General features: G+C 36.1%; 1 protein-coding gene across 2 annotated transcripts in view; it reads right to left on the reverse strand.

Moving 5' to 3' along the window:
- The window catches only part of LOC149065576 (uncharacterized), a 41,952-nt gene extending 34,622 nt beyond the window's left edge, over nt 1-7,330 (reverse strand). For both annotated transcript variants that reach the window (XM_089253576.1, XM_089253575.1), the window contains exon 1: nt 6,985-7,330. The gene's annotated coding sequence lies outside the window, so the exon portion shown is untranslated. The remainder of the gene's footprint in view (nt 1-6,984) is intronic.
- Between the last annotated feature and the right edge of the window lie 879 nt (nt 7,331-8,209).

Consider the following 8,209-nt stretch of genomic DNA (forward strand, 5'->3'; position numbering starts at 1 on the left):
CAATGCAACCTTGCACCTCAAGGATGAATGGTGCACGAATTGACCACGAGCGGAAAGGTTAGAAGATAAGGTGAAACTTGAGCGCCCTGCGCCATTCATTAGACCTTCTTCGTTTCAATTCACGCCTTATGAGTTCATTATATCCAAGTTTTTTTTAAAGCTATTGGAAATCTGATTCCTTCGGATTCAATTCTGAAAAAAAAAAATGTCCGAGAATTTGAATAAAAACCCTATTTATGCTCCCGAATTCGAATAGAAACTAAACCCTATTTTCTATAAGCAGTAATTAATTTCGAAATATTAAGAGATTCTTTTCTAATTATACAATTACGTCATGCTTTATACAGTCAGTGAATTATGTTTTATGACTATTGATTTGTATGTGGGAGAGTATTTTTTTTCTCAGGTGAAGATAAAATTTTCATTATTTTAGAGGATAACTTGCAAATGACCAGGTGTTGTATAATTTTGTATAATCCAAAGATGTCGTTGCTTTTTTTAAGGCTATCCGATTAACTAAAAAATCCATTTAGAATAGCCTATAATTTATTATATGGCGTAGTTGTTTATTTTTTTATATTTTATGGGTAAACATGCACCATCAATAGCCCTACGGGGTGGAAGGATCAAGGCAATGATTCTTGAGTGAAGTTCTCTTTGCTTTCTTTCTCTTCCTAGAGTGACTTCCTGTGACTGATACACCACGGTCACATTTCGCTGAAAGGACTTATTGTACCTTGACCTGCAGTTTAGAGCTGATTTTTTACACGACTAGAGAAAAATATTCATACTCCAGAGCTGAGATTGGAACACAGTTTCGTTGAACTGAAGGCTCGCGTGCAAAACACTCGGTGGTCAGGCAGCTTGTAACTGGACCCAAGATGGTGTTCAATAATTATTTCCAAGCTCTTTCCATCTTTCTCAATATGCTCACCTCTGCTGATAGAACTGATATTTACTTATTATCCTGTCTCAGTACATCTATTCTATGTATACGAGGCGAGTTTCAGGGCCTTTTGTATCTTGATCTAAAGTTTGGAGCTGACTCTGAATGGATAAAGAAAGATGTAAATTTCCCAGCTCTAATTAGTACACTAGCTTGTTGGAACAGGGCAGGCGAGTTATAAGTGCTACTCAAGACGGTTGACAATACCAACTTTCAGATTTGTCAATATCATCATCTCAGTTGATATATAGAACTGATATATTTACTTTTCATTTTCCCTATAAATGGTCACTCTAAGTCAGTGTTTCTCAACCTGTGCGGCCCACTACCGGGCCCTCACACAAGTTTCACCGGGCCGTGAGCGATTCGCAGTTTCATTTTTCTTATTAATTTCTCGTTAGTTGTGCCTATGACTGGGCCTTTCACTTCCACAAAAGACATTTACCGGGCTGCGTTCTTCCATAGGTGGAGAACCACTGTTCTAAGTAAGTGTTGGCTTAACTCTCCATTGAGCGCACGTAATCTGTGAGACGCACGATCTATTTTTTTATCTGAGAGTTTTCACACCAGGTTTTTTTTCAAAAATTACCAGTGATTCACAGTAATTTTTTTCAATTTTTATGATTTCAATTATCACAGAATGTGATAAATTCAAACAAGTTCAAATTTTTTAGTTCATTTTCAACCTCACCAGTTCGATTTTTGTCTTAATTGGACAGATTACACTGATGGCATTAATATTCATATGGTTCGCGACAAAGGATTAAAGTTGATTCTGAATGGATGCACAAAAAAAATCAATTTTACAGATCGGGATTCAATAGACGAGACCGGTCAGAATGAAAATTAGTGGGTTAATCAGAGATGAATTTATATATGGCACCTGTGAGCTATTCAAATTTGCTGCCACTTCCCCCTTTTCTAATTTAATGTGTCCTTAACTACCAAATAGTTAAATTTTCTGTCCTTCGAACTTGCAGCCCTGGGGAATAGCCCACTTATCCCCCCCCCCCCCATACATACACGTCTGTGGTTAATCTTAGTTTAGTCTAATACAGTGTTTCCCAAAGTGGTAAATATCGCCCTGGGGGCGGTAGAAGCTTTGGATTTAGTATAGGATCCTATAGGTAGGCTTGAGTTGGGGGGCGATGAGAAGAAAAAAATTTTGAAGAAGAGGGCGATGGGACAAAAAGTTTGGGAAACTATGGGCTAATAGGTTATTGGCGTACGCAGAGGGGGGTTTGGGGTTCTAACCCCCCCCCCAAGCCGAGATTATAGTTTTATTTTGCAGGAAAAAACGTAACCCCCCCCCCCCCGAGAAGAAAAAAAAAATTGAAATCCTCCTTGAGAAAATTCTGCGTACGCCTATGTAATAGGTTAGTTAGTCATTTTTTCATAGTTACTGAAAATTCTATAAGAAACTCAAAACATTTACAATCACATTCATAACGCTCGGGCAAAATGAGTAATCACCTGTTCTTTTGTGTGGTACGACTAGGTTTTCTTTCAAAATAATATCTGATTCACATCTTACCATTGTTTATCAGGTTAATATCGAATATCTAGATCAAGATCATCAGAAGACTAATCCGGTGTTTACGAATATATCTTCAGAACTTTAGAACGAGTGCTTGTGTGTGTTCCATCCCTAGACACTCCGAACTCTCCTTTTTTTTTTCTATTATATTCGTCCGTTGATTTTTTGTTGTTGTTTCGAATCTTTGATTGGTGACCCATGTTGAGCGCGCAATGACCCGCGAAAGCCCTTGTCATAACTACGGTGCGTTATGGCTGATCATCACGCTGGCTGAGGTGCTGGTATTGGTCCTCGTGTTCCAGACTATATGGGAAATGGGACAATCGTGCCAGTGACAATTGATTAACAAGAGCAATATCCGTCACCAGTTCGGAGCTTCTTCCATTCTCGCGAATCTTCGAAACGCCAATAAGATACGCTCGTCGAGTCTACTTCTCAAGCCATAAGACGGCCACTCGGTAACTATTTTTGGCGTCGCTCTATATCGGATACGCTTTTGTTCCCCTAAATAAATGTATTGTGGGAGGAGATTCAATGCTGACATCTGTTTAAAATTTTGTGTCGATTCCCATTCAACCGCAAAATGATATCGTTATGATAGGCTTCAACCATTTTCGTGTGTATCTAAGTGCGAGAAAGGAGAATCACGTTCAGTCGACAAAATATGCAACTACTGTATTCTTACTGTTGTCGATGAATGTGTTTAAATGGGAAAGTAGATGATTGAGTGGCTGAATACAATATACTAAGATTTTATCATTATCGCTCTTAAGCTGCATCTGCTTTTTTTCTGATACATCTAACAACAAACACTTCAATGAAAGAAGGAAGCTCCAGCAATGCATGTGTGGAAATGAAGGTTAATAGTGTTTTTCTCTACAGAAAAAAAATCTGTCAGGCTGATTAATTAAGATTCGCAAGTCCTTGCAAGTTGCACGTGGAAGTTAACAATGCACAAATAACAAATAACAAAGCTTAGTGTTAAAGGTCTGGATGGAGTCTGCGAGTCAATAGAGCGCATGAAAACCAAAACAAAAAAATATATACATAGAAAAGAATAGAATTTTTTTCCTTGTTGTGGGGGCGTACAGACCTCATCTGTCACGTCACCGGTTAATGCTTCGTTGGAGGAACAAATGAGTGGCAAATTATAAGTGACGGCAACATCGACATGTATAATGAGCTTGGGTTAGGGTAGAAATTTATCATTGCCAGCGTATCTGATAGTTGTTCAACCTAAAGTAGCCCTTGTTGATTGATATTTTTTTTGGAAAATGAAGTTTGATCTCTTTACCTAGTTTTTTTTTCTCCTCCAGAAAAAGACAAGTAAATCAAATTGAAAAAAAAATGGAATAACGATCTCAATTTCTCAGGTGTGCGTGAGAAATCATTGTATTATTATTTTGAACTTTGAATTAACACACGGAATGATGTGAAAAATGGGTGAATATAAATTACTCGTATATCGGTAAATTTTACCTCACGGAAATATTGCTTACCGAAATAAAATATAACCCTTGATATCTAGCTTTCAGATAAGTAATTTTTTTGAAACCGAAGGCTATAATTTTTTTCTTCAACCTTCCAGAAAAATCAATATATTGGATCTTCAAATAATTCTTCCGTGAATCACTCCTATCTAGTACCAAATCCATCTACCATATTTTTGATTGAACATATTGAAAACGAAATTGATCAAAATTCTAAATTCCGATTTACCATTACCGAACCGTCATTGTTTTTTTTGAAAGACCCACAAGAATCGAATCAACTCGATAGTTCCTTTTGCGTATTATTTCTCAAAATACAAAATCTATTCTCAGTTGAGTGGGCATCATAAGCTGTAACTTTAAATCTTTCGAAAACAGAGAAAGTGGGGAGAGTAAGCAGATCTCTTCGGATATTGTTGAGGATTAACTTTTTAGCGCTATTTAAGATTAGATAGAGAGACGTTCGGGAAGATACGCATTGTTGGATTTCAACTAACAAAGTGGATAGTTATGCACTTGACCAAATTTCAATCTTCTCAAAGGAAGTGGATGGAACCATTCCGCTTGCCAACCTCTTTGAAGTTTCGTGGCAATGACTAAAATAAAGGAAAACGAATGTTTTTCTCTTTTCTTTAACAACTTCATGATGTTTCAAAACTTCCTGTTCGCAGAACGGTGTGATGAAGGCTATTTAAAAGTTTCATACATCCAGAATACACAGAACAATTAATAAAGGAAGAGTAGTATGCACTTATATGACAGGAAAAGGAAAAGGTGGACGAAAATTCACCTCGTGTATTCAAAAAACTTAATTTCGATAACTCGACGTGCTTACTTTTCTTCGTATGACGAAAATCTAATGATATAGGCCAACATTCCTTGCTGTATGCTAAATTGAAAACTACTTTAATGGAAAACAAACACGCGATTTCAACAAAGCAGTTTTGTGCCTTTGTCCTTCAAACTTTCACGTGCAGAGTTTACAATCGGTCACGAGAGCTTGTTCCTGTATTGTATAATAGCCGAGTGGTCTGAAGTCATACATTCATGTCTCAGGCATTTTGACTTCTAAATACCAAAGTCCTATGAAAAATCGTGACGCACATGTACCGATAAGCCATGAAAAAATGTTTTACGGATCAAAAAGATTGACTGCAGTATAGGAAAACATGTCGGGGAATTCTAAATCATTTATTCACGATAAATAAATTATTATTTTTTAATCCTCTGATTTCTCATAAATTTTGTTCATGCTACCTTTGCATCAGAATACAAAAATCTTGACTCGGATATTTTTTCCTATTTTCAGGCACTGCGTAACATACGTGAAAATTATAGTTGGCTTTAAATATTCTATATATCCCCGTCAATATAATCATATAATCAATCCCTCACACTAAAATGTGGAAAGTAAACAAACGCTACTATATATGTCACATGTGATAGCAATAGTTGATGGTATATCTTTATATGATATGGTATATCTCTCCTCTCTCTACTCCTCTATGCCGTAAGGTTTTGGAGACCATACTTACAGAGGGTCATTGATTTGGTTGGGGGAGGGAGGTGCAGAGAAGAGCTACGCGTGCTCTTGTTGGCACACAAGGCTTGAGCTATGAAGAAAGACTTGATTTCTTGGATACTTTTACATTGGAGGAATGCAGGTGTCAGGGAGATATGATCGAAGTGCTTAAAGTTTCCAACGTGATGGATAGGATGGGCCATGAGCTATTAATACGCCGTCAATCAATTGCTCCGACAAGGGGGACACTAGTATCGTATAGTATCGAACAATTCCAGGTTGTGGTGCCGCAGGGAGTTTTTCTCTGATAGGGTTGCTTATAAATGGAATAGCTTACCTACGGGGGCCGTAAATTCTAACACAATTGACACGTTTAAAAAGAAATACGATAAACATTGGGATAAATCGGGAAGCTATCCATATAAGGCAACTATAATCTTTTATAGGCAGTGCATTCTATAGTATTAATTACTAGATTTTTTTTTGTGATATATGCTTTTATATTGGGTTGTGTATTTTATTTATAATTGACAACCATATTTTTTATGAACATCTTTTTTCAACCACCTTGATGGCAATTTGCCTGTTGTGGACTTTGTGTTTGAATTTGTACATATGATCACACACAACCGTCGAAACCATGATATTTTACTACATCCAACAGATTGATTAGATATTTTATCTATAGATTAGATTTATACAAAAAATTTATGTTATCTTATTTTTTTGTCATGGAGGCAAAGACTCATAAACAAACATAACATACAGGGTGTTCGAAAAATGTTGATAAAAATTGGAGGGGTGATAGTACTCATCAAGGTGAACAATATTTACAACGAAACCCATGATTGCAATCCACTGAGAGTGTCGGAAAAACGAAACGTAGATGCACGCACGTCCAATAAGTACAAGTCCTCACTTCTGAAGTCATTCCTGCTCTGCCGGACCTGAATCTGCTGGACTTCTTTTTGTGAGGGCACATGAAAGCATTAGTGTACGAGACACCTGTAGGCTCTGCGGAAGATCTCATCGCAAGAATCCTTGTTGCAGCTGACAAGATCAACACCAGGAGTCTACAGAACGCACTTGCATTCGCTGATGTAAGCTGTGCAATGACACCCTTGGACATCATTTGAGCATCTCCTTTGAGTCTTTTGCTGATCTACACGAGATTGAGCAACTTATGATTTCATTATGTCTCTTTTTTTTCATTGTTGAAACTTCAACGTGAAAGATTTACTTTACGTTTCTATGACACTCTGAGTGGATTTCTTTCGTAGGTTCCATCGTGAATATTGTTCGTTTTGATGGGTACTATCATTACTCCAATTTTTTCTAAACAGTTCACGAATACCCTGTATTTTATATAATGTGTAAAAAAAATTATTTCTATGCTTTATACAAAGCATTAAAATTATTTTATACTCAAAATATATTTTATGAGCAAATAAATCTAAAAAATATTGCAGAATAAAAACAAAACACTCACTTTTTCGCACGTTGTTCGTTATATTCGATCACGTGCTGCTACAGAAGCCGAGAACATTTCTATTTTCCTGTTGCGTCTGTCGCTCACTGTAGAAATCACTCTTTTCATTCACATACCATTAAAAAATACACTTATCCAGGGAAATAATACGCGATAAAAAAAAAAAAAACTAATATGAAAATAATAATAATAAAGGAAGAACATAAACTATGTAAGACGAAACTCGCGCGTTAACTGGTGGTGAGTTCTGCATGGAAGCTCATCTGGCAATTGTGCAAGTGAATACATGTACAAGTTCATTTCATCTGTCAACCGCAAGTCCCGTAACATTGCACGCTTTCAAAAACCGTTCCGTTCCAACTAACGAGATTGGAGTAATTTGGCGAGAAAAAAATCTCGCCAATATAAAAATTCGTTATAGAAAACAAAGTATTTTTTCCTTCACCTCAAATAAGTTTCGGTTTTTCCCCTTATATCAAACGATTTTCGTTTCAACGATCTTTTACCTTTTAGAAACAAAAAAAAAAAAACGAAAAGTAAATTTTCTACTACAATGCCAGTTAACTCTCATCGTGTATATTTTAATATACATGGAAAAAAAAATTTGCCAATTTTTTTGGTATTTTAGAAAGTACATCTTTTAGTGCCATTTCAATACAAAATACGACTATATAAGTACAATACTTTTTTATCTAAGATTCCTCGTCAGTGTTATTTTACGTGTTCAGACATTTATAAAAACGCACCAAATTGAGGGAGTTGGAAAGCAAATTCAAGGTACGTTCAACACTCGATAATACAGTCAAACACCCGATAAGTCGAATGTGAAGCGGCCGACAAAACATTTCGTGTCATCGTAAGCTCGACTTATCGGAAATTCCGATTTAACAGTAGGAAAAAAAAATTAGTAAAATAAAACAGTGCTATCTACGAATTATTAAAATTATTAGTAAAACATGTCAAAACTACTGGAGATGAAGAACTTCAAAAGATAAGTTATTCTAATTCAATCATATTTAATTATTGAATGAGAATATTTAGAGATAAACTAGACGTGTGCATATTGTATTATGGAAACGGACGCACAACTCGTATAAATGAAACGAATTATAAGTAAACAGTGCATACAAGATTATTTTCCGTCAAAAAATGCAGAAATTTTTTACCGTCTCTCTCTTTTTTGTTGTTCTTTTGTGAGAAAGTCATTCACTTTTTGCAAGCAGAC

This window comes from Pholcus phalangioides, unplaced genomic scaffold (genome assembly GCF_987345545.1).
Source record: "Pholcus phalangioides strain wild (caught in Gottingen) unplaced genomic scaffold, Ppha-v1.0 ptg000039l_1, whole genome shotgun sequence".
NCBI lineage: Eukaryota > Metazoa > Arthropoda > Arachnida > Araneae > Pholcidae > Pholcus > Pholcus phalangioides.